General features: G+C 41.2%; 1 protein-coding gene across 3 annotated transcripts in view; it reads left to right on the forward strand.

Annotated features, from left to right (window-relative positions):
- ncoa2 (nuclear receptor coactivator 2) overlaps positions 1-24919 on the forward strand; it is a 282597-nt gene that overhangs the window by 99569 nt on the left and 158109 nt on the right. Inside the window, exon 2 of one of the 3 annotated variants that reach the window (XM_048528567.2) lies at positions 5172-5251. The exons of 1 other annotated variant lie outside the window; for it this stretch is intronic. The gene's annotated coding sequence lies outside the window, so the exon portion shown is untranslated. Of the gene's footprint in view, positions 1-5171; positions 5252-6196; positions 6273-24919 lie in introns of those variants that run through there. One more of the 3 variants, XM_059645879.1, reaches the window with a different exon arrangement.

A 24919-nucleotide genomic window follows, 5' to 3' on the forward strand; every position in this document is an offset into this window, starting at 1 on the left:
TTGGTATGCAAAGTAGGCCAGTGGTGTAGTTTCACCAAGTTCACATCTCATTTTTAGATACATGTGGTCAGCATTACTCATTGCCCCATGCATGTGTGTTCTCTTTTACTATTAGGGAGCAATTTTTGGTATTTGTTCAGCTGTTCTGTTCTTTGAATTTTTGGCAACATTCCAAAAAACACCTTCCATTCATTCTAATGGAAAATAAATTCCCATTTTTTTCACTCTTCTGTTATTTGTTGAATTTTTTTCTGAAACAACTGTCCCACAAATAGAGGACCCCACTATGCCTAGGGCTGCTCCTGACATGCCTTCCTGCACTTGAACCCAGTTTGGTGTCCTAGCTTAGATTCTAAGTCTTCTAGAGATTGCAGATTGTGGTTGAAAAGAAGTTTGCTGCTGCCAGTGAGTCTTTCACAAACCCTGGTTTTCAGTTCTAATTCTTGAAATAATTTCACAGCAGAATCCTTTAATAAATAGGGAAATTGCTGGAGAAACTCAGCAAGTCTGGCAGCACCTATGGAGAGAAAGTAGAGTCAATGTTTCGGGTCCAGTGACCCTTTAGAACATCTTTAAGATGAATTCAAAAATATATTTTTTTTAGTAAAACATTAAAAATGTGAGGGAAATTACTTCACTTTTAGAGGGAAGTGGGTCAAATGTGGGCACCTAGGACTGAATTTATTTAGGATACCTGGTTGGTATGGACGAGTTGGATGGAAAGATTTGTTTCCATGCTGTACATCTCTATGACTCTACGCCTTCCACACATGTATGCCCTCAGGAAATAAAGGAAGAGAGGACATTAAGAGGTGTTAGGTTAAAAAATAACCTTTGGTAACTGGAAGTTTTCTTCTAAAAAATCTGTTCACATGAGTTACAACTTCCTGGAGGCCACTGTCTAATAATTTTCTTGCTTGCAGGCAAAGTGTAGATTTCTTTGCAGTCAGAAACGTTGGAGGTAGATGAAGGGTGAGACAGGTTAGCAACTCAGCATGGAGTATTCCCTTCTCTCCAGAGGTCAAGCAGCAATTGACTTGTACTCCATGAGTTATATATTCAAGCATTTCAAAAAGCTTCAGTTTCAGTCATGTGACAAAGACAAAACATTTCAGAACCACAAACAGTAATTGCTGTAAAAGCTCAGTGGGTCTGGTAGCATCTGTGGAGAGAAAGCAGACTTGATGTTTCGGGTCCAGTGACTGTCAGAACATTTCAGGTACTGGTGACCTATCTCCCTAATTGAAAGGGTGCTACCCTAATAGTGTAACTTTCCTCATCCTGCCCCTGGAAAAAAAAATTGAGGGTTTCCATTGCCTCGTGATGAGGTCACTGTAAAAGTGTTAGTGCGTATTTTAGCACAATGCTTTTGGTTTTTATTTTCCTCTTTTTGTCCATAGCTAGCTGGAAGCAGATGGCTTGTCTACGAATTGTTTGTAACAGTCTTAGCTGGAATATACAATTACAATGTAGAATATACAGGGCGGGCGGAGGGGGGGAGGGGGGGGGGCGCAGTGGCACCAGGCAACAACATAAAATCAGCCTCAGCAATTTTGAGTCCAGCAAGGTTGTCTTTTCTTTTCAAAAGACATTCAGAATTTAAACCTGAAATTATGGTGTTGTCGTCTTTGGAAGTTCTCTTCTTCACCTCTGGCCGTGGCAGCAGTCTCTCATTTTAGCACAGCACCACTCGTTATGAATGCTATCCTCAACGTGAAAGTGGGGCTTATTCTCCACCAGAACTGTACATTGGTCACTCCTACCAGTGCTATTCACGGGTGGATGCATCTGCAACCTGCTTCATCCACCAGCTGTCTCCAATTCCTGGCTGGAAAGAAGTCTCCACTTTGCCTACAAGGAGGAAAACTACTGGGCCCAGCTCACCAAGGACTATTATCAGGCAGTGAGAATGAAGTAAATTATGTTTAACCTTATTGTTAGTTTCTCCCCCCCTCCCCCATCATCTGCAGAACCAATCTGGTAACTCCTGGGCTCCATCAGTAATGGTGATTCTAAGTCGCTCTTGATGACTGACGATGAAGTCCCCCATTCGGGATACATTGTGCCCTTGTCTCTGTGTTTCTCACAATTGGTGTTCAATGTGGGAGTACTTATTTAATCTTTTAAGGTTTGGGCAAGTCTAGACCGCCATCCATGTGAGTGATCAGGAATATCTACTGAAGAAATTTGTAAAGTTCCACACAAAGTTAATTATTAAAATAAGCTGCCTTTAGTAACATCTCAAAGCACCCTAGAGCTCTTTCTCTGCATTTTGTGTCAATTTACTACTTTTGAATTAACTGTCTTTATCGTCTTGGATCAGTAACTGATTTTTGAACAGTAGTGTGAGGTTAGTTGAGAGAGAAACATTGGCAGAGACACTAGGGAGATCTCAGTTGGGCTTCTGTCATTGAAAGTCATGCTCGGCCTATTTTCTGCCTGCTGACTGTGGCCTGAATGCGGTTTGTTACTTGTCAGTGGGGGTCCTATTGGAGATAGGTATGGCCTACTTCCTTGTTTTGAAGAGGGCATCATTGACCTAGGCATTGCAGAACACTTTTCTCCCCCAGTAATGGATAAAGCAGTTTATTAGCATTGTTGGAGGCCTGTTATGTGCAAAATATACAGGTAATTCCTGTTTTAGCTTTCCCCAAAACAGTTAAATAACCCATCAATTGCAGCATTCTTGCACTGCACATGAGCCCCATTTAATAACCATATATAAAGTTGCACATATCAAAAACCTTTTCTTAGAAACCAAAGCTACTTCATTACTTTTATTTTCTGAAAATTATTTAATATTCCACATATTGAAATAATTTGTGTACAGATTAGAAAGAAAAGTCCCTAAGATCATAATGCTAATATTAGATTTTAATAATTGTGTAACTTCAATTGTGTTATTAAGGAATTAAGGGTTATGGTGAGTGGGTGGATAAGTGGAGCTGAGTCTCAAAGATTAGCCATGATCTTACTAAATGGCGGGGCAGGCTTGAGGGGCCAGATGGCCTACTCCTGCTCCTAATTCTTACTTTATTATGCTATGTTATCTGAATTGCTGCCGCTGGTACTCTACTTCGTAACAGTTATATCTAGGGAAGTGTGTGTATGTATTATATTTGCATGCATCTTTTGCATTTGCAGTGCCTAGAATTCATTTAAAATTGTAGCCAACATGTGGTAGATCTGGGAGAAGGTGCTCCTTCAGTCATGGAGTCAGACAGCATGGAAACAGACCGTCTGGTCCAACCAGTCCATACCAATAATGTTTCTAAACTAAGCTAGTCCCATTGCCTGTGTTTGGCCCATATACCTCCAAACCTTTCCTATTCATGTATTTATCCAAATGCGTTTTAAATATTGTAACTGAACCTGTACCTGTCGTTGCCTCTGGCAGTTTGTTCCACATATGAACCACTATCTGTGCTTTTTAAAAAAAAGTTTTATGTCCTTTTTAAAACTTGGTCCTCCCACCTTAAAACTTTGCGCCCTAGTTTTGAACCCGTTCTCCTGAGGGAGATGCGGCTTGTTGTTCATCTTATCTATGTCCCTCATGATTTTATAAACCTTTAAGCTCACCCCTCAACCTCCTACACTCAAGTGAAAACGTCCCAGCCTATTATTATATCTCACGCCCTTCATTCCTAGCAACATCTAATAAATCTTTTCTGAACCCTCTCCAATTTAATAATATCCTTCCCTATACATGTCTGACCAATGAAGGTAAACATGCTAAACAGTGTAATAACCACCCTGTCTATTTGTGATGCAAATTTCAAAGAATTATGTACCTGAACCCCTAGGTCTGCCTGTTCTACAACACTACCCAGGGCCCTACTGTTAATTGTATAAGTCCTGCTCTTGTTTGCTTTACCAAAACGCAATATCTTGCATTTATCCAAATTAAGCTCAATCTGCCACTCCTCAGCCCGTTGACGCAATTGATTAAGATCTCTTTTTGTAATCTTAGATAACCTTCTTCACTGTCTACTATGTCACCAATTTTGGCTTCATCTGCAAACTTAACAACCATACCTCCGATATTCTCACTCAAATCATATATCCAGTCTGAAAGAAAAAATCCTCTACCACCACCCTCTGTCTCCTACTATTAAGCCAATTTTATACCCAGTTGGCAAGCCCACCCCGAGTCCCACATAATCTAACTTTGCTAATTAGTCTACCACTGCAGAACCTTGTCAAAGGCTTTACTAAAGTACACAAAACTGTCTACCACTTCTTTGGTATGGAAGCTCTGATGCCAGTTCGGGATAGGTTTCTCATAATATTATAGTTTGCAGTTCTCAAATAGATTCTGAAAGCATTAAATGTTGACTATGGGTTAAGTTAAACCATAAAAATTGGTGTCAGTTTAACTCATGATTTATTTTGCTTCTGAATTGGTGATGAGGCTATTAACTCATTGAAGGTGTTTGAAGCAGTTGACTCCTTGATTGCTGGTATAATTGATTAACAGAATGCAGGAAAAATAGCTTCTATTAATTAGGAAAATTCATTTGTACTGTCATGAGAAGCAGATTTTTTAAAAGTTTGAGAATGTTTTAAAAACAAGCACTTTGATTTTACATTGCTTTTTCAGGGGTTTTGCAGCTTAGAATCTTACATTACCAAACCTGAATATTCTGTTGCAGTATACCGTTCTGTGAGGTAGAGTAAAAGCCTAAGGTGCTCTACTTTAACCCCTACACTAAACATCACTCCCTATTAAAGCAATGTAACATTTTGTGTTTTATGCTACGTTTATGTTTATAGCCTAAAATTAATTAATTTAACTAGTTTAGATTTTGAGTAGTGATATGCTGTAAATAATGCCCAAGAAATGCACAAACCTAATCAACGTCAGCCTTAAGAGTTAATAGTAATGATTCTCCTGCTCTCAGCCCTAGATTCATTCACACATGGGTTTCATGTCTTGAAGAGATGATATGTTGATCCAACTTCCACCTTCGTATCACCTCAAATGCATTCCAGTGTTTTGATTTCACAGATCCCATGATGGTATGATTTTGTGTAATTTGTCTTCAGTGCTAGGTGTAAATCATTATTGCGATAATTGAACCATTGTAGTATGAAACAAGTATAGAATCTGAGTGAAGGATCAATGTGGCAATGTACAGTTTTGATAAATATTGCGTTTTCTTCTTTGGCAGAGTTGAGAGGAATATGTCTGAAAATTGTCAATCATATTGCAACAGAAATGCCTTAGGGGTGTTGTTGGAGTAAAGCCAAGGTAAGTTTCAAGTCTTGATTTTTCCAGATGATTTTAACTGTTATACTTTATGCTACTCCAAATTGTTTCTGGTGCACAAGGCCTGTAGTGTAGTAGAAAGAAAGAACTTGTGTGTGCATGTAAACTGCCTTTCACATCTATAAAATGTCCCAACTCTGCACTGCAGCTAATTGCGTGATGGAAGAAAACGTGGCACATCTTGATCAACAAAATTGTGTGATTGTAAATTGTTTGAATGACGCAATCCATTCTAGTAATACTGGTTATGGGAGAAAGGTTGGCTCGGACACTGAGAACTTCTCTACAGAAAGTGCAGTGGGAACTTTTGTATTCATCAGAAAGAGCAGGCAGAGCTTCTGGTTTAACACCTCATGCACAAGATGGCCCCTCTCACAGTGAGACACTTGTTCAACACTACACTGAATGTGGGTTATGTTGTTTCTTTTCTATTGTGGAAGCACTCAAGAAATTAGACTTTTCTAACATCCTTTATTGCTATAGGATGTTTTGGCTAGAATTTTGCCCTTGTAAACTCTGCTTACAGTTTTCACAAGAAAATTTATAACTTGAGCACACTTGATTGAAAACTTAGATCTGATTTGTGTGTTGTAACTTAACAGAAGTTTATCCACCTAATTTCTTAAGTTATGGAAGAATGGTGTTTTATGACAGGCTATAATTCTGCTTTTAAGTCACATGATTATAAGCTACTCTCTCAGTTAATAGGAAACCCTTTTAAAGCATTGGCAAAAGAAGCCATAGGAATTTTCAAGTACTTGGCTGTTTTGAGCCTAATGAGGACGTATCTGATTAGCAAGTCAAAAGGATTTGTGTAGCTCGCTTGTCAGCTATCATTGGATCGATGACAGAGGAGATAAGCTACTGGTTGCCTCCCTCTAAGTGCTTTGGTTTACTTCCCTTCAGTAGTGGCTGGTTTAAGGTTGTTGACTTGCTGATGGCTTTGTATTAGATGCTTCTGGAGCTGGAGGTATTCTTCAGACTTTAAAAAGCAAGAATGAAGGTAATATTAACTTCACTTCTTTTAACTACAGCCTCTAGAAGTCTAGCTAAAAAGCATTCAGTTTGGATTTTTTGGCAAAGGCCCATTTCATTACCATCTTTTCTCCCCTGCTTGTCTAAAGAATACAATTTAACATAAACTAATAAATAGACTTGAATTCCAAAGAGAGAAATCTTCATTATGAAGCTTGATACCCTCTCATAATTGATCATTATAATTATCAGGCTCAGTCATTATTTGTACACATTGGGAACTTTACACATTGTGAACATTAGAATCTGACTCAGAATTTCCGCCCTTGTTAAAATTCAACAACAGCCACTTGCAATGGCTGACTTTTGTTTATTCTTGGCTGAGCAACTACTTCACCTTGGGGCAAAGTGAAATGGGCAGGGAGAGCGACACCACGCTGCAAAGTCTGCCTCCTGTCGGCTTACACTAAGTGGTTTTTAAAGCAGTTGTGGAGATGTCCAGGTGGTTTTGCCATCTGAGCTGAAATGAGACCAGATGGAGAAGTGAGAGGAAGGGAACGAAAATCCGAAAGATTTAAGAAACAAAGATACCTTTAGGTATTTGAAAATGCATAAAAGGACAGTGTTTCAATGTAATTCTTTGGGCTGGTGTGTATGTTTTTATGCTGGTGTAGAAACCAAGCATTATGTAAAGGAGAATCCTTTCATGCAAGGAATTTACGTTTTGTGTTTCCACGAATTGCAGCTTGAAAGAGTAAAAGGATAGCACCTGTTGGTAAAATTTGTTTGAATTGCTAATTGACAGAAAATGATCAGATTAATAGATTATTATAGGTTTCAGCTTTCAATAGGAATACCTTCAAGAAAGTCAAAAATATTAACCAGTGTTCTGCATGATCCATCTCTAGTTTGGTGTGGGTGTGTGAGTAAGAGAGAGAGTGTGAGAGAATATGTATGTGTGGATTGTGTACCTGGTTAAATTGATCAGTCACAACCTTTCCCAGATGCTTTGTATACAGCATACATGGCCATGTAGTGAGATAACAAAGTATGAAGCTGGATGAACACAGCAGGCCAAGCAGCATCTAGGGAGCACAAAAGCTGACGTTTCGGGCCTAGACCCTTCATCGGAGAGGGGGAGGCGGACCGAAGATGGATAGAGGAGAAGATAGGTGGAGAGGAGAGTATAGATGGGAAGGTGAGGAAGGGATTGGTCAGTCCAGAGAGGACAGACAGGTCAAGGGGGCGGGATGAGGTTGGTAGGTGGGAAATGGAGGTTGCGGCTTGAGGTGGGAGGAGGAGATAAGTGAGAGGAAGAACAGGTTAGGGAGGCTGGGACGAGCTGGGCTGGTTTTGTGATGCAGTGCGGGGAAGGGACGAGCTGGTCTGGTTTTGTGACGCAATGCGGGGAAGGGGAGATTTTGAAGCTTGTGAAGTCCACATTGATACCATTGGGCTGCAGGGTTCCCAAGCGGAATATGAGTTGCTGTTCCTGCAACCTTCGGGTGGCATCATTGTGGCACTGCAGGAGGCCCATGATGGACATGTCATCTAAGGAATGGGAGTGGGGGTTAAAATGGTTTGCAACTGGGAGGTGCAGTTGTTTTACTGCGAACCGAGTGGAGGTGTTCTGCAAAGCGGTCCCCAAGCCTCCCCTTGGTTTCCCCAATGTAGAGGAAGCCACACCGGGTACAATGGATACAGTATACTACATTGACAGATGTGCAGGTGAACATCTGCTTAATATGGAAAGTCATCTTGGGGCCTGGGATGGGGGTGAGGGGGGAGGTGTGGGGGCAAGTGTAGCACTTCCCGCGGTTGCAGGAGAAGGTGCCGGGTGTGGTGAGGTTGGACGGGAGTGTGGAGCGGACAAGGGAGTCACGGAGACAGTGGTCTCACCGGAAGGCAGACAAGGGTGGGGATGGAAAAATGTCTTGGGTGGTGGGGTTGGATTGTAGATGGCTTGAAGTGAGAGATTCCTTATCGAGCCACACATCAGTGAAATATATTATCCAACAGGCTTTCCTCCTTTACCAATGCACGTAAGAATCCGGCTAATTTAGGGTGAATCTTCCTGGTCTGTTTAGTGTCACACAGGGCACCTCTGATTTATGTTGCAGTCAACTATCAAATGACAAGTTGAAAATTGGAATGAAATGCAAAATTTTACTTATGTTCAATAAGATTTTATTCAGTGATTGAGATTTTCTACACAAATTACATAGGGAAAAAAAGTGATCTCTTTACAGTGAAAGCTTCCTTGGTCTCTGCACTTCTATTAAGGTATTTTTCTGTTAATGAGGGCAGCATGGTGGCTCAGTGGTTAGCACTGCTGCCTCACCGTACCAGGGACCCAGGTTCGTTTCCAGCCTCGGGTGATTGTCTGTGTGGAATTTGTGCATTCTCCCTGTGTCTGTATGGATTTCTCTGGGTGCTTTGGTTATGCTAAATTGCCCATTTGTGTCTAGGATGGGAAATGCAGAAATAGGGTAAGGAGTGGGTCTGGGTGGGATGCTCTTTGGAGGGTTGATGTGAACTTGATGGGCCGAATGACCTGCTTCCAAGCTGTAGGGATTCTCTGAGAGCCACTTACATTGATAGATATATTTTAACCAAGTTTTGTTTAATTATTTGGCCAATCATTTCACTTGCTTTTCCTGCATGACTGAGACCAACGAATGTTAAGCAAGTGATGTACTGTTGTGTAGAAGAAATATTCTCTGTTTTTAAAAGGCAAAAGTCATTGACTGTTGGTTATTGTATTGAGCCATTTCCCCTAAGTGAAACAGGTCAGTTGGAAAATCTTACAACAATTGGAGTTGTACTTGTACTACTTCACTTTAGAATCGAAAACAAGAAGGCAGGTTACTACCTGAGTGGCTGTAAATTGGGAGAGGGAGTGTGCAGCAGGACCAAGGTGTCCTTGTAACCATTCACTGAAGGTAAGCATACAGGTGCAGCAGGCGATAAAGAAGGCAAATGGAATGGTGGCTTCATTGCAAGAGGTTTCGCGTTTAGGAGCAGGGATGTGTCATTGCAGTTATACAGGGCCTTGGTGAGACCACACCTGGAGTATTGTGAGCACTTGAATTCTCCTCTTCTGAGGAAGGGTACTCTTGCTGTCAAGGGAGTACGGTGAAGGTTCACCAGGCTGATTCCAGGGATGGCAGGACTGACATATGAGGAGAGATTGACTAGGTTAGGATTGTTTTTGCTTGAGTTCACACAGACTTGGGGAGTGGTTGGGGATGGGGGGAGGGGAGGGGGGGGGGGGGATGTCCTACAGACTTATAAAATGCTAACAGGACTGGAGGAGGTGGATGCAGGGAGGATGTTCCTGATGGTGGGTGTGTCCAGAAGCAGGATTCACAGTCTGGGGATTCGGGGTAGACTGTTTAGGTCAGAGATGAGGAGACATTTGTTCACCCAAAAAGTGGTGAGCTTGTGGAATTCATTACCACGGGAAGCAGTTGAAGCCAAAACATGGAATATATTCAAGAGGTGATCTCCCATAGCACTTGAGGCGAATGTGATCAAAGGTTGTGGGGAGAAAGCAAGATTTAGGCTATTGAGTTGGACAATCAGCCATGATTGTGAAAAATGGCAGAGCAGGCTCAAAGGGCTGAATGGCCTCCTTCCACTCCTGTCTTCTATGTTTCTATGTAGCAAAGAAGACAATCCAGACTGTTTGAGGCAAATTTCAAAAAGTTCCTTCTCACCATTTTGGGCCCCAGTTCCAATCAAGAGCCCCCGTATTCAGAGTTATGAGCCCATGGCTAATGATGGAATCAGCAAAATATTTGGCAGTGACTGTGGAAGATCTGGAACCTTGAAGGACAATGTTTTCTTTGAAAAGAGGATTTTAAGCACAAGAAAAAGGGAGCAGGAAATACTCTTGTTCTTTATTTTAGTCATTTGCTTATTGAATTTAGAAACGTGAGGTTCTTGGGAAAAACTGAAGATGCGAGTTTGACATTTTACAGCATGGAGGCAATGGAGAGGACTTGCTGTTGGGTAGGTCATTGCTGTAGCATCGTCAAATGCTTCATCACTCACCTCTGTAACAAGGCAAGGGTGGGGCCATTTGCTAATGACTGTTCAGTGTTCAATTTCATTCGCAATTCCTCCAGTAATGAAACAGCCCATATCAACTCATCGATGAATCTAAATGGCTTCCAGACTTGAGGTGACATATGTCAGGTAATTTTTATTCCAGGTAGAAGTGGTATGCCACATAAGATATGACTATCTAAAATTAGCTGTTAAGCCATCAGCTCCTGGCTTCAGAAAATTATTTTTAATGTTCAGCAATCTTAGCAGCCCTGTGGACAAGCACCACTGAGCATTCTTCCCAGTCTTTCACTTTGCCTAGTCCACCCATTTTTAAAAAAAATTCACCCTTGAGATATGGGCATTGCTGGCTGGGCAAGCATTTATGGCCCATCCCTAGCTATCCTTGAGAAAGTGGTGGTGAGCTACCTTCCTGAACCACTGCAGTCCACGAGCTGTAGGTTCATCCACAATGCCATTAGGGGATGAATTCCAGGATTTTTGACCCAGTAACGATGATATATTTCCAGGTCAGAATGGTGAGTGGCTTGGAGAGGAACGTGAAGGTGGTGGTGGTGTTCCCACGTATCCGCTGCCCTTGTCCTTCTAGGTGGAAGTTGTTGTTAGTTTGGAATGTACTGCCTGAGGATCTTTTGGTGAATTTCTACAGTTACACACTGCTGCTACTGAGCATTGATGGATGCTTGTGTATGTTGTGCCAATTGACTGGGCTGCTTTGTCCTGGCGGTGTCAAGCTTCTTGAAGGTTGTTGGAGCTGCATCCGTCCAAGAAAGTGGGGAGGACTAACCTGTCACACTCCTGACTTGTGCCTTGTTGGTGGACAGGCTTTGGAGAGTTGGGAGGTGAATTGCTTGCTGCAGTTTTCCTAGCCCCCAACCAGCTTTTGCAGCCACTGTATTTATGTGGCAAGTCCAGTTGAGTTTTTGGTCAGTAGTGAATACTACCCCCAAGGATATTGCTAGTCGGGGATTTGGTGATGGTAACACAATAGAATGTCATGGGGAGATGGTTAGATTGTCTCCTCTTAGAGTTGGTCATTGCCTGGCATTTGTGTGACACGAATGTCACTTGCCACGTGTCAGCCCAGCCTTGATATTGTCCAAATTTTATTCCATTTGAACACATATTGCTTCACTAAGTTTTTGGAGAGACGTCTGCTAAGCAGCAAACCAGCTCAGCGAGCCAACCAATCTCAACACATATTGCTTCAGTATTTGAGGAGTCACAAATGGAGCTGAACATTGTGTAATCATCGGTGAACAATTCCCACTTCAGACCTTGTGGTGGAGGGAAGGTCTTTAATAAAGCAGCTGAAGATAGTTGGTCCTAGGACATGGGGGTGGGGTGTTAGGGCATTGGTTTTAAGTGGGTTAGAGTTTTAACTTGTCATGTTATGTTGACATTATATAATTATTTACTTGTTTGAATCTATCTTATTGTAATCATTAGCAATTCTTGTTAAGTATGTAAATCTTGTCTGACCTTTAATCAACAGCTTCTAAAAGAAGGTAAATTGGGAATTCTGCAGACTTTTTAAAATCGTTAACCTTTGTGACAATTTGGGAACCCTAATGAGGCTGAACAAGCATACTGCAGCAACCTGTCAATGTTGCTTCCATGGATGCTGTTGTTCAGAGACCTCAAATGCACAGGATATAGCAGCAGTGTCAAAGCGACATATATCATCTCCAGGTTGCATACTGTACTGATATGAAATGTATCACTGCTTCTTCATTATTGCTGGATCAGCATCCCAGAGTGTTCTCTCTCTAATGTCATTATGTGAGCAACATCATCTGCAATCTGGTGGTGCTGTTCGTTGTTTCATGTTCATTTAAACACAACCTCATTATATGGGACATTTTGGTTTACTGTCTCATTTGAAAAATAATACCAGCAAAGGCCAGCTTCAGCCTGGCATTAGGATGCTCATTCATTGTCATATTCTGAGAAGGAGCCTACTGTGTCATGATAACTTGAGATAAGTATTAAATGTGGCCTTGTCAGTGCTACTTATGTTCTGATTACGAATTGAAAACCAATACAGATGAGAGAGGTCCCATGTACGATCTCTGCTTTTGTATATGCTAGCCAATTCCTCACCTTTTTGGGGTGGCTGTCAAGGAATTAAGCAGGCCTTAACAACAGGGGCCCAGATTGTTCAATGGCCAGACTGCCATGTCTGCAGTGTGGGTTGTGGAATCCCCAGTGGAACAGATCTTGTCAGATTTTATCTTTGTCAGAATGGGTAATTCCACAAAGATTGGAACCCTCCAAACGTGCCCAGTAAATTGGAGAGCTATGTTGCAGTTAAACAAATACTTACTCAAAGGTATCACAATTAAAACCAACTGCCTCTGACTTATCCCTCAGACCCTGAACTGCACCTGCTCTCGGCCTTCAAGCCTCCCCTCCCCCACTCCATTGTTTGACCTTGTGTTTTCTCTCAATTCCCCAAAACCACACAGCCTGGGACCCGACTGTGTTTCCACCATACCCCCACCCCCACCCCCGGCCCTGGTGTCCCCATTCACCCCCAACCTATAAACTCTCCATCACTTGACTGCTTCCCTGTCTTTGCCATCTTACCCATCTGGCACCCTATCCTTTTACCCCACGTACTTGCCTTTTCACAGGAGCTGTCAAAGTGACTGTAGTGCTCAACATTTAAATCACAGAACAGCTCAGCTGCGAGGAAGGATTCTTGGTTTACATTTCCCTGACTGACATGTACGATCGGGAATCTGTCAGATTGAAAGTATGACGCTGCATTTCTGAGTGAGCTCTGATCTGAAACTCTTGAACAAATGTGAAACTCTTTTGCCTCAACCTAAGAATGGAGAGGCAATTTGAATGAGATTGCCACATCTCAGAAAACTGGGCCCTTTGCTGCTGTGCGGAGATGTTGTTTTTGGACTGGTTTGGGCAAAATCAGAAGTCGGATGACACTGGGTTATAGCCCAACAGGTTTATTTAAAACCACAAACTTTCAGGGTGCTGCTGCTTTGTCACTTCACCTGATGAAGGATCAGCAGTCCAAAAGTTTGTGGACTGTAACCTGGCGTTGTGTGACTTCTGCCTATATTATGGGTGAGAGTAAAGCATGATTTAGAGTTTCAGGTCTCCGAATTTTATTTATTGTACCTTTTGGAGATTTGTATAGAACTTTTAATATGATCATGCTCACACTTAGAGAAATTTGCTGGCTCCTGTTAATTGTTAACTCTTATTAATTGCATAAAACATGTTCTATTTTTCTAGATTGTGAGTGAAAATAAGATGCATTCATGTTTGTATGATTGGGAGAGGTGCTAAAGTCCACCTCTGCCTCTCTGAGATCTCCAGCATCACAGATGCCAAAGTCTTCAACCAGTTCAGTTTGCTTCATGTAATATTGAAAACATCTGAAGGCATTAGGTATGTTTTCTGACACATTCTGGTAATTCTGTTAGTCTTGTGCCCCAGAACTAGTTGCACACCTATCCAAGCTGTTCCAACATGGCTCCAACAATGGCATGTACCTTACAATATCAACAATTGCTCAGGTATGTTCTCTGCAAACAAAAAAACCAGGACAAATTCAATTCAGCCAATTACTACCCAATTAGCCTATTCTTCAGCACACTGTCTGGGAGCATAATAGCTTGATACGGCAACTGCTGGACTGTAAGAAACTACAGAAGGGTGTGTGCACAGTCCCAAACATCACGGAAGCTAACCTCCATCCATGGTCTCCATTTACAATTTTCTTTACCACGGAAAGGCTGCCAACATCATCAAAGGCCTCCTATCCTGATCATGCTCTCCTCCAACCTCTTCTGTCAAGCAGAAGATACAGAAGCTTGAACATATGCACTGACAGGTTCAAGAACAACTTCTTCCCTGCTGTATATTAGACTGCTGAGGGACCTCTCTAATTTCAAATAATGTTGACCTTATTTTGCATACCTCCTGTGCAGTGTAACCTTGTATGTCTTGCAACCAGTATTGCCTCTGGTTGGAGTCACACCGAGCACAAAGATGATGGGTGTCGTAGGCCAATCCTGTTGGGCTTAAGATATCTCCACATGAGCTCCTCAGAGTCGTATCCTCAGACCAGTCCTCTTTAGCTGTTCCATCTCAAAGTATAATGTTTGAGAAGAATATAACCAGAGGCATAACGAGGATTAACACTGTGTGGAATTGGAGGAACATGGCAGGCCAGGCAGCATCAGAGGAACAGGAAAGCTGACGTTTCGGGTCGGAACCCTTCAGAAATTTTCAGGATTTCTGAAGAAGGGTCCCGACCTGAAACATCTGCTTACCTGCTCCTCTGCTGCCTGGCCTGCTGTGTTCCTCCACCTCCACGTTGTGTTATTTCTGACTCCAGCATCAGCAGTTCTTGCTATCTCTGCTTAACTGGGATTCCCTGCTCCTCAAATAATGCAGTGAAATACTTTCATATACCTTCTAAGTTTGTTTCAGTTTGTTTTTATTTTTGCAATGTGCTGGAGGAACTCAGCAGTTTGGTGGAAGTATTTGATTCTTCCTTGAAATATTAACTTTCTTACTCTCTGCACAGATGCTATCAGACCAGTTGAATTTCTCCAGCACTTTATTTTTAATTCAGATCTCCAGCATCTGTGTACTTAGCTTTTATTTCGTAGTTTATAGGCCCTTGGATTAATCCTTCTTTTGAAGGAAAGTATTTTCAACAGTGAAGCACTCATCTGTTGCGGTTGTGTGTAGGCCTGGATTGCATTCTGCACCTGCACTTCAAGTTGTAATTTCTGGTGCAGTACAGTTCTTAAGTTATTCCAGTGTTGCATTGAAATGGTTTATTCATCTGCGAATCCTGTAGGCAATGGCAGGCTATTTTACTATAGGAACATCACAAGTGATCTTTATTCTGTCAACATGTGCGGATGTTTAGCAGGTTGTCTGTGAGTAGTGACAAATGGGAATTCTTTTTCCTTTTTATAATCCAGTGCTGAAACTGATAAATCAGTACTTTCCTTGACTACCTGTTTTCATCTATTTACTGGATAGACTGAGCGCTGTTGATGGGACCGTGTACTGAGTGGCTCAGTTCTCAAGTTACTAACTAGAGTTGTAAAATCAGGAGCACTGAATTGCTAGTAATCGTCAGTGCAATTACATTGTCTAATGCAATTCCACCTTTAATTACACTTTGACTAAAAATATCATTGGTAATTGGGATTTTCAGCTCAGTCAGCAATCGCTTCCCTTACCTGTTTGACTTGGTCAGAAAGGCTTTTTGATGCTACCTCCACCTGTTAGTAAACCTGATTTATCTTTAACATTCTGATGGCATTAATATTTTTGTTTTACTTTTGTTAGTTTTTGCTTTAGCTTAAACCATTTTAAATTTGGAATATTCTGCAAATAAAATGTTCATCAGCTGGATAGAGCATTGAAATTTGTAGTTTTTTTTAAGTAACTGCTGCTTCTGCATCATTGCAACAGTCGGAAGGTATTATTGAATATATTAAGACAGGATACTTCGATAAATTCAAAGAAATCAAAAAGAATCAACATATTTGTGTTGGACCAGTTTATTGAAATTCTTTGGAGCAATAACGTGCTCTGTGGCTAAAGGAGAACCGCTAGATGTACTGTGTGCATTTCCAGGAGGCATTTGATAAGATGTCAGGTTATTGTTGAACATCAGGTTCACGGTAGAAAATGTAATATTAGCTTGAATAGAAGACTTGCTAGAGAGACTGAGTTGTCTTCTAGTTAAGAACGTGCAATGAGTAGTCTGCTGCAGAGGTCAGTGCTGAGGCCTGAAATACTTAGAATCCATATCAATGGCTTAGATGAAGGAATGGAAGGATTAGTTGCTAAATTTGCTGATTACACAAAAATAGGTAAGACATAAGAATAGATGACATGATTGGGAAAAGAGTTGGCAAATGGAATATTGCAAACTTTGTTTTAACAGCATGTTATGAACTGGCACTAGTGATAAACTGGCAAAAATTATTTTCCTGAAATTCTGGGGTTTACTGTGTGATTGTGATCTCAACAATGTCTGAGTAATCAATCGAGGATGCGAATGAGAAGACTCTCTGCTGTTACATTTTATTTAAGGCAAAGTTTTGTTATTTGATTTATGCTGTAAACAAAATATGGCAGTGATACGTATAGCCCTTGCATTATGTTTCTTTTGCTTGTTTTTTTAATGTTGATTATGTGGACCTCTTGATCAACCAGCACACTCCTGATCCTATCGGAGCCGGTTAATAAAACTTTTGCTGTATAATGTGGGAAAAGCTGATATTGTCCAGTATAGCAATAACAATTTGTTTTTTTTTTAAAAAGCACATTATCTAAATGGGCAGAGGGATCTTGGTCCCCTGGTGCATGAACCACTAAAGGTTACAATGTAGGTAAAGCAAGAAATTAGGAAAGTGAATAAAGTGTTATTGCTTAATATGACAATTGAATGTGAAAGTTTGAAGGTTATATTTCAGTTGTACAGTGCAGTGGTGCAAATACACTTGGAATTTTGTCATAGCATTGGTCTCCTTATTTAAGGAAGGATATAAATGCATTGGAAGCAGCTCAGAGATACTTTACTAGACTGAGATGTGGAATTTACATCTTGCTTTATGAAGAAAGGGTGGACTCACTAAGTTGTATCTATTAGAACTTAGGACAGTAAGTGGCGACTAGATTGAAGTACATAAGATCCTAAGGGATCTTGTAAACAATAAATGCTGGAGATCACAGCAGGTCAGGCAGCATCCATGGCAAGAAAGCAAGCTCATGTTTTGAGTGTAGATGACAGGGTGAATATTATCACCTTTTTATGGTAACGTGATAATTGGGTACTAGTCACTTGTGGTTGGGAAAGAATGATGCCACCCATCCTACGTCTGCTAATCTAAGAGGCTGTTTGGCAGTTTGGCCGGTTTCAGTGGAGGATGGACTATAAATAAGTCTCAGCAGAAAAGTCTCTTGTTTTGGTTAACCGGATTTTTTAAAAAATGTATCTCTGTAGCTATATATAGGTTACATTAACTCGTAGGCATGTTAACTATTACTAATGAAGTAGAGAAGTGTGACACCATCAGATGACTATCTCCAAATGCCTAGTTTTCCAGTGCTTTACCAACTAGTAGCCATTGTATATCAGTGGGCTGAGCTTCAGCCTAGTTCATAGATTAACTCTTTCATGTCTGCTAACCTGCATAACAGGGTTGCTATTTAAAATTGAACTACCCATTTAAGATTAAAATAAGAATTTTTTTGGGAATTCTTCTGAAAAGGTGGTGGAAACAGAAATTTGGAATATTCTAATGACAGGCTAGATAAAACCAGGCTGAGGTGGGGGTGGGGTGGTGATGTGAAAAGTTGTCAGTGGGGATGGGAACGTTATCAGATCAGCTGTGATTGTATCAAATGGTGGAGAAGGGGCTGAATGGCCACCTGCTGCTCCTAATCTCATAAATTCGTATGGACCCTTGAACACATGTACATTTTCAAATTGTGACCTTTTGCACAAAATAATTTCAGAGAAAAAAAGTTGCATTGTCAGCTTCATTATAACATCTGCCAGGTTTGTGCTATTGAAAAGACTATTGTGTTATTTTCCTCTTAGCAATTGCTTTAGCCTTGCATGATCAGTCTTTTTTGTCAAGTGACTTCTCCTATTTTCTGCCCTATAAGAGACAGTGCCTTTTATTGTTCCCACTCTTTTTTTATACTTGTGTAACTCATGTTGCATCTCCAGCTCTTCTCAATTCTGTTGAAAGGTCATAGACCTGAAACATTAACTGTATATTGTTCCTCAGATGTTGTCTGACTTGTGAAATATTCCCAGCATGTTCTGTTTTTCATTCAGATTTCCACTATCTTCAATGGTTTGCTTTTGTATTCCTGCAGTAGCCCTTGCTTTGTTTAAAGTGGAATCTTTCCTTGCTAAAATATTTCAAGCTTGGCCATTTTTCGGAGCATTCTACTAAATTGAATGATACCACAGCTCATTCCAAAGCTTTTCTTGTTTCACAAACAAACTCACTTTCATAGTCCTAAAAATAGGAGTTGTCAGAGTTTTATTTTTTGCATTTTACATGACAGGTCCTCCACCACAGATTTAGTGAGATTTAATTCTATTTATACATGAAAGGTGGGAGATCTTTGGAATGCTTCTGCACAAATGACAGTGAATGCAGATCCACTCATGAGTTTTAAATCTGAGATAGATTTGCGTTTATTAAGCCAATGTATTAAGGGATATGGGCCAAAGGCAGGTATATGGTGCTGGGCCACAAAATATCCATAATCTCGTTGAATGGTGGAACAGTCTCGGGGATGAATGGCCTACTACTATTCCTGTTTCTCTGGTCTTGCCATCAGTTATAGGTCTGCAGAAGTTTGTAGATGGGTCCGCTTTTGAGGCGTGTAACCTGCCTGAGTAGATCACTAGCCGTGATGATGAGCTTGGGGTGATGAGCCTTTGACTTCATACAGAGTTCTCTGATGGAAGAGATTTTATTATTTTATTATTATTTTAAATGTATGAAAAGCTATTCTGCTTGTTGGCAGATGGAATATAGTGTGAGAAAATGTGAGTTTTGTACTTTGACAGGAAGAACAGAAGATCTGAGTATTATTTGTCTGGGGAAGGGCTGCTGAAAGCTGCAGTACAGTGTAATTTGGGTCTTAGTTTGTAAATCACAAAAAGCTAGAATCCAAGGTCATGACTGTTGCCCTCTATTTCAGCGGGATTTGAGTGTAAAAATGGGGAAACATTTATACAAGCCATTCAATTGCCCACAACTGAAATACTATGAATGGTTTTGGGCACCTTTATCTAGTGAAAGATGTCTGCATGTTTGAGGCTGATTCTAGCTAACAGGAAGGGTTTTCTTACGTGGAGAGGTTCAGTTGGTTGGGATTGAACTCCCTGGAGTTTCGAAGAATGAGAGGAGAATTTAGTGAAAGATGAGATTCTTAAGGGGCTTGACAATGTAGAGAGGTTGTTTCCATTTGTTGGAGAATCTAGGACCAATGTCCATAATCTTAGTAAAGAGTTGCCTATTTAAGATTGAGGATTGTAATATTGAATGTAATATTGGTACATCTAGACCAAGAGTCATGATGCCTGGCAACACTAATTAGAATAGATGATCTGGACCTGGGTATCAACAACAACTGGGAATTGGGGACAGTTTCAAGCAAGATTCTAGAAGAGGAAAATGTCAAGATGCATGTTTATTACATTGGAAGAATGTGAATAGAGGTATGCAGCTCTGGTTAGGCACATCAGTGAATACAATGTAAAGTGTGCATAGCTCTGAGAGCAGGTATTAGAGGACAGTTTGATCAAAAGAATGATGTAAGGCCAGAAGCATCAACAATGTGGTAAGTGCAAGCAGTGCTGTGAAAATAGTATTAAAAGGGCCATGTTCAATGAAAGACAATTTCACCTGGTGACCACATGTTGTATAGGGAAACTAAGTCATAAGGCTGTCCCTGGAAGAGCCAAGCAAGGAAGAATATTTTGAACTCTGCGATATTAGACCTTGGGATTATTCTTTAAAATGGTTATTACAGATCTGAGGCCAACTATCTTCAAATACTTCACCACTGACCTTCTGTAAATCACAGGGCCAAAAGTGTTTGCTGAGGAATGTTTAGCACTGTTAGCAACTTTGTCATACTGAAGAAGACCTTATTCAAATGCAGCAAGAACTAGACAACAATCAAGATTGGGCTGACAAATAGCGAATAAAATTAGCTCCTTAGAATTGCCATGTAATAACTATCTAACTCATTTCTGCTTGGCATTTAACACTATTGCCGTCACTGGGGTGGAGTGGGTTGGGTGGGATGCTCTTTGCGGGGGGGCGCTGGTTGGTGTAGATTTGATGGGCCGAATGGTGTGATTCCACGCTGTAAGAATTCTATTCTTTGATATTGCTGCTCCTTCACTGCATTAGAATCTCGGAGCTCGCTCCTTAACAAAGCTCTGACTGTAGCTAAATCACATGGACTGCTGCAGTTCCAATAGGTGGCAAATCACTCCATACTGTAGAAATCTGGCCTTGCCAGTATTATTCACATCCCGTGAACAAATATGCTTTTTTAAAAAAAATCGTCCTGAAGCTAAAGCACTGAACTGCAGGAGACTATGCAGTCGTTGTCTTGATGCCAAATAGTATTGTGACAAGTTCCCCAAAATGTCTTCAACTAAAGTTGGCAATTCTGGTTTACGTTTGAGCTGATGTAATGTAAGAGAGAAAAAATGACTCCACACACGAGTACATGAGAGTATGTATATAATCTGTTATATTCTCCGCTAATTTTTCAAAAGTGTTGTGGGCCGTCTTATGGAATCTGGGCCCACAGCACTGGAATTGCATTTCTCTCTATTGTGCTTTCTTCCTTTAAGTAATGCCTCAAAGCCTACTTGCTCTTTGACTAAGTTTTTGGTCATTTGCCAAAGTATTTCACGTGGTTTGATGTTGCATCTTGTTTTATATTGCTCCTGTGAAGCACCTTGGGAGGTTTTATGATATTACACATACTACACAAGTTGCTGCTGATGCCTGATTATCAAACTGCAGGGAGGGATTTGTTTGTGTCTTTCACACCATCCCCTATCTATTTCTGTGATTCGACATTAAAGAAAGTTGCCCCATAATTTAGCATTCACTGTGCAATCAGTGCTCCTGTGACTTTTCTTCCCACACTAGCACTTTGCCCTGACTCGCCTTACTAATTTACTCATTTTCTGGATTGATTGTATTTAATTAGATTATACTTGAGAAATTTGAGGCCTTTTTTAGTAGTCAGGAAGTGTGAATGTCATGGGGGTTAATGAATGACATCAATGAGAGCGAGAAGATTGGTGTCAGGTGAAATACAGGCAACACGATAGAGGTACCAGGTGGTGGTCACCTGCTATTTAGTACTTAGCTGCTAGTTAACACCTTGCTATTCCATTTGCTGAGTAGAATGTCAGATAAGACGGCTGAGCCAAAGTGGCAGTTATGACTAAAAACATTGACTTGGACACTAAGCACAAATGATTTGCACACTGTAGTTATATAAACTGACTTGTAACATTTCCCTTGTTTGTATCATATTGAATACAAACAAGATTATCTTTGAACCTTCACATCTGGAAAGAGCCCTAGTTTCTCAGAACTAAAACTAAAAATTCTTGGACAACTTTATCAAATACACATGGTCTTGATGTTCTTCCTAAATTGGCAAGTCTAATGCCATTGCTTTCCAATTCTATTCTCTTGCGCTCAACTTCATATCACTCCCTGGCAACAACCTGAGACGAGATCAGTCTGTTCACCAACTTCTTATCATTTTTAATGTTGTGGTCTACTCTGGACTTTGGTATAATTGCCTTTTTCTGTCTAGAACATTTGCTGAACACAGTCCTGTCTTGGCTGCACTGCTGCTAAAAGCCCTCATTTGTACATTTTGTTACCTGGCTATTTAGTAGATCCTGGCCGGCCTCCCACATTCTGCCCTCCAAAAGTAATCCAAAATTCTGACCGTGCCTTAATTAGCACCAATTTGTATTCATCTGTTGGCTAACCCACAGTAACTCCTGTTTAAAAAATGTTGTGACTTTCAAATTTACATCTTCATTTTCATATTCCACCATGACCCTTGGCTTTCCGAATTCCTCAAATCCCCTCCTGCTCCAGAGTTATCTGCTGTCTTCTAATTCTGATGTAGAGGTGCTGGCATCGGACTAGGGTGGACAGTGTCAGAAATCACATGACACCAGGTTACAGTCCAACAGGTTTATTTGACAACACAAGCTTTTGGAGTGTGATCAATCAATTAAAATCTTCTAACTGATTAAAGATTTAACAGCATCCTAGGTATGTTTAATACATCCTCATCAGTTATGTGACTCTTTTGATCTTTTACTGACAAACTCTGTGTTCTTCTTTCTCACTTTGCCTGATGAACGGGCTGCGCTCCGAAAGCTTGTATTTTCACATAAACCTGTTGGTCTCTAACCTGGTGTCATGTGATTTCTGACCTTCTAATTCTGGCGTCATGTGCTTCCCTAATTTTAGTTGCTCCACTTTTCAGTTGCCACAGCCCTAAGCTCTGAAATTCCTTCCTTAGATATCTCTGCCTCATTTTCCTCCTTCAGATCACTTCTTGACACCTACCTTTTGACCCAGCCTTTGATCGTCTGATCTCATGTCACCCAGTGTAGCTGGATGTCATCATTTGTTTCATACTGCTTGTGTGAAATGCAGTGAAATGTTTTATTATGTTAAAGAGATTATGTGAATATTTTTTGTTCTGCTTTTTGCTTTGATTATCTTCTGATAGGCAAAATTATCTTTGTGCACCCTTGGCAACTTTTCTGCTAATTTTTTTCCCCACCGCACAGGACTTCTGTGAACCTTGTGCCGTAGCATTTCAGAAGTGGAAGATGAAGGGTCTATGCACTGATCGGTGTACCAGTGGCTGTGCAACTTAGAGGGAACATTGACTCTCAGTTCTATTTTCTTTTTATATTGGTTCCATGATTTCTGACACTTCTCTTTCCTCTCAGATATTTTTAATCTTGCTCACTTCCAGCCTAGAGGAGTAGAGTGTTTGCAGAAGATGCTGTTCATGCAAGCTGTCTGCAGCAGCAACGTGCTTATTCCCGCTCTCCTACCTTTTTGCAGTGTTTTCGTCTTCAGGCCGTTGTTGTAAAAAAAACTTTAATTTCTTGATTCATGTATTTAAAATCTAAAATAGAGATTGAAAGTGTTAAATATGAAATAATGGCAGCATCTCCTGAGAGGCTGATAAACAGACCTGAACTAATTGCTATTGAAGGAGCAGGGTACGTTTATCGAATAAGGTCAGAGTTGAAAGTGGGACAACAATAGGTGGTCTCCTTGAGTTTTCATAATAATGACATGGTGTGTACTGTTGTCTTTACAAAGGCTTTAAATTATTGATATGAGATTCATATGATTCATATCAAAAAAAAGTTTAAAAGCAAAATAAAACTGTGTGACCTTGATTTAGATTAGATTAGATTCCCTACAGTGTGAAAACAGGCCCTTCGGCCTAACAAGTCCACACCGCCCCTTTGAGCATCCCATCCAGACCCATCCCCCATAACCCACACACCCGTCAACACGACGGGCAATTTAGCATGGCCAATCCACCTAGCCTGCCCATCTTTGGACTGTGGGAGAAAACCGGAGCACCCGGAGGAAACCCATGCAGACACATGGAGAATGTGCAAACTCCGCATAGACCCTTACCCAAGGCTGGAATCGAACCCGGGCCCCTGATGCTGTGAGGCTGCAGTGCTAACCACTGAGCCACCGTGCCGCCCCCGTGGTCTCAGCTCTGCCCTCTGCAACCGGATCCTCAGCTTCCTGATCCACGGGCTGCAATCAGTGAGGATAGGTAACTGTGCTATTGTGGAGAAGGCACACTCAACACCGGATCCCTCCCAAGGATGCATCCTCAGCCCCCTACTGTGCACTTTACAACCGTGTTGCCAAATTCCAGATGAGCACCATCTACAAGCTCACTGACGACACCACCATAGTGGGTCAGATATCTGACAACGACAAGTCAAAATACAGAAGGGAGATAGAGGGTTCAGTGACATGGTGCAATGAAAACAAACTGCCTCTCAATGTCAGCAAAACGAAAGAACTGATCACTGACTTCAGAAAGAAAGGAGGAGAACACACCACCGTCTACATCGACAGAAGTGGAGAGGGTCGAGAGTGTCAGATTCTTCGGAGTGACAATAAACAACACCCTGGATCAGGACCATAAAAAGCGACACAAAACGGTGTGCACAGCCCAAACCATCGCAGAAACCAACGTTCCGTCTAGGGACTCCATTTACATGGCTTGCTGCCGTAGAAAGGCGGCCAACATCACCAAAGACCCATTGCACCCTGGTAATGACCTCCCATAACCTCTTCCATCAGACAGAAGATACAGAATCATGAACACATGCACAAACAGCTTCTTAGATAATAAAATGTGAGGCTGGATGAACACAGCAGGCCCAGCAGCATCTCAGGAGCACAAAAGCTGACGTTTCGGGCCTAGACCCTTCATCAGAGCCTAGGCCCGAAACATCAGCTTTTGTGCTCCTGAGATGCTGCTGGGCCTGCTGTGTTCATCCAGCCTCACATTTTATTATCTTGGATTCTCCAGCATCTGCAGTTCCCATTATCACGAACAGCTTCTTTCCTGCCATTATCAAACTGTTGAAAGGGCTCCAGCCTCAAATAATGTAACCCGTATCCCTGTAGATCTTTTTCATCAGTACATCCTTTGCTTGCCTGATCTGTCTGTACTGCTCAGAAATAATCCTTTTCACTGTATTTCAGTACGTGATAATAGAAATCAATCAAACAATCTTAAAGCATCTCTATGCTTTTCAGATCAAAGAACAGGTTGAACAAGGAAAACAAGTGGTTTACTGAGTGTTTGAGCTTTCTTTAGTGCAACTTGCGGTTCTGTTATTTAATTCGGTTCTTAGCTGATCTCCCTCCCCTAGACCTATTCATGCAGATTGGTGTCCTTCCAGTCCAATTGCATCTGCAGATTGAAGTGATGTTCTTAACCCTGTTACCA

The sequence above is a fragment of the Stegostoma tigrinum genome, chromosome 5 (genome assembly GCF_030684315.1).
Source record: "Stegostoma tigrinum isolate sSteTig4 chromosome 5, sSteTig4.hap1, whole genome shotgun sequence".
NCBI classification, from domain to species: domain Eukaryota; kingdom Metazoa; phylum Chordata; class Chondrichthyes; order Orectolobiformes; family Stegostomatidae; genus Stegostoma; species Stegostoma tigrinum.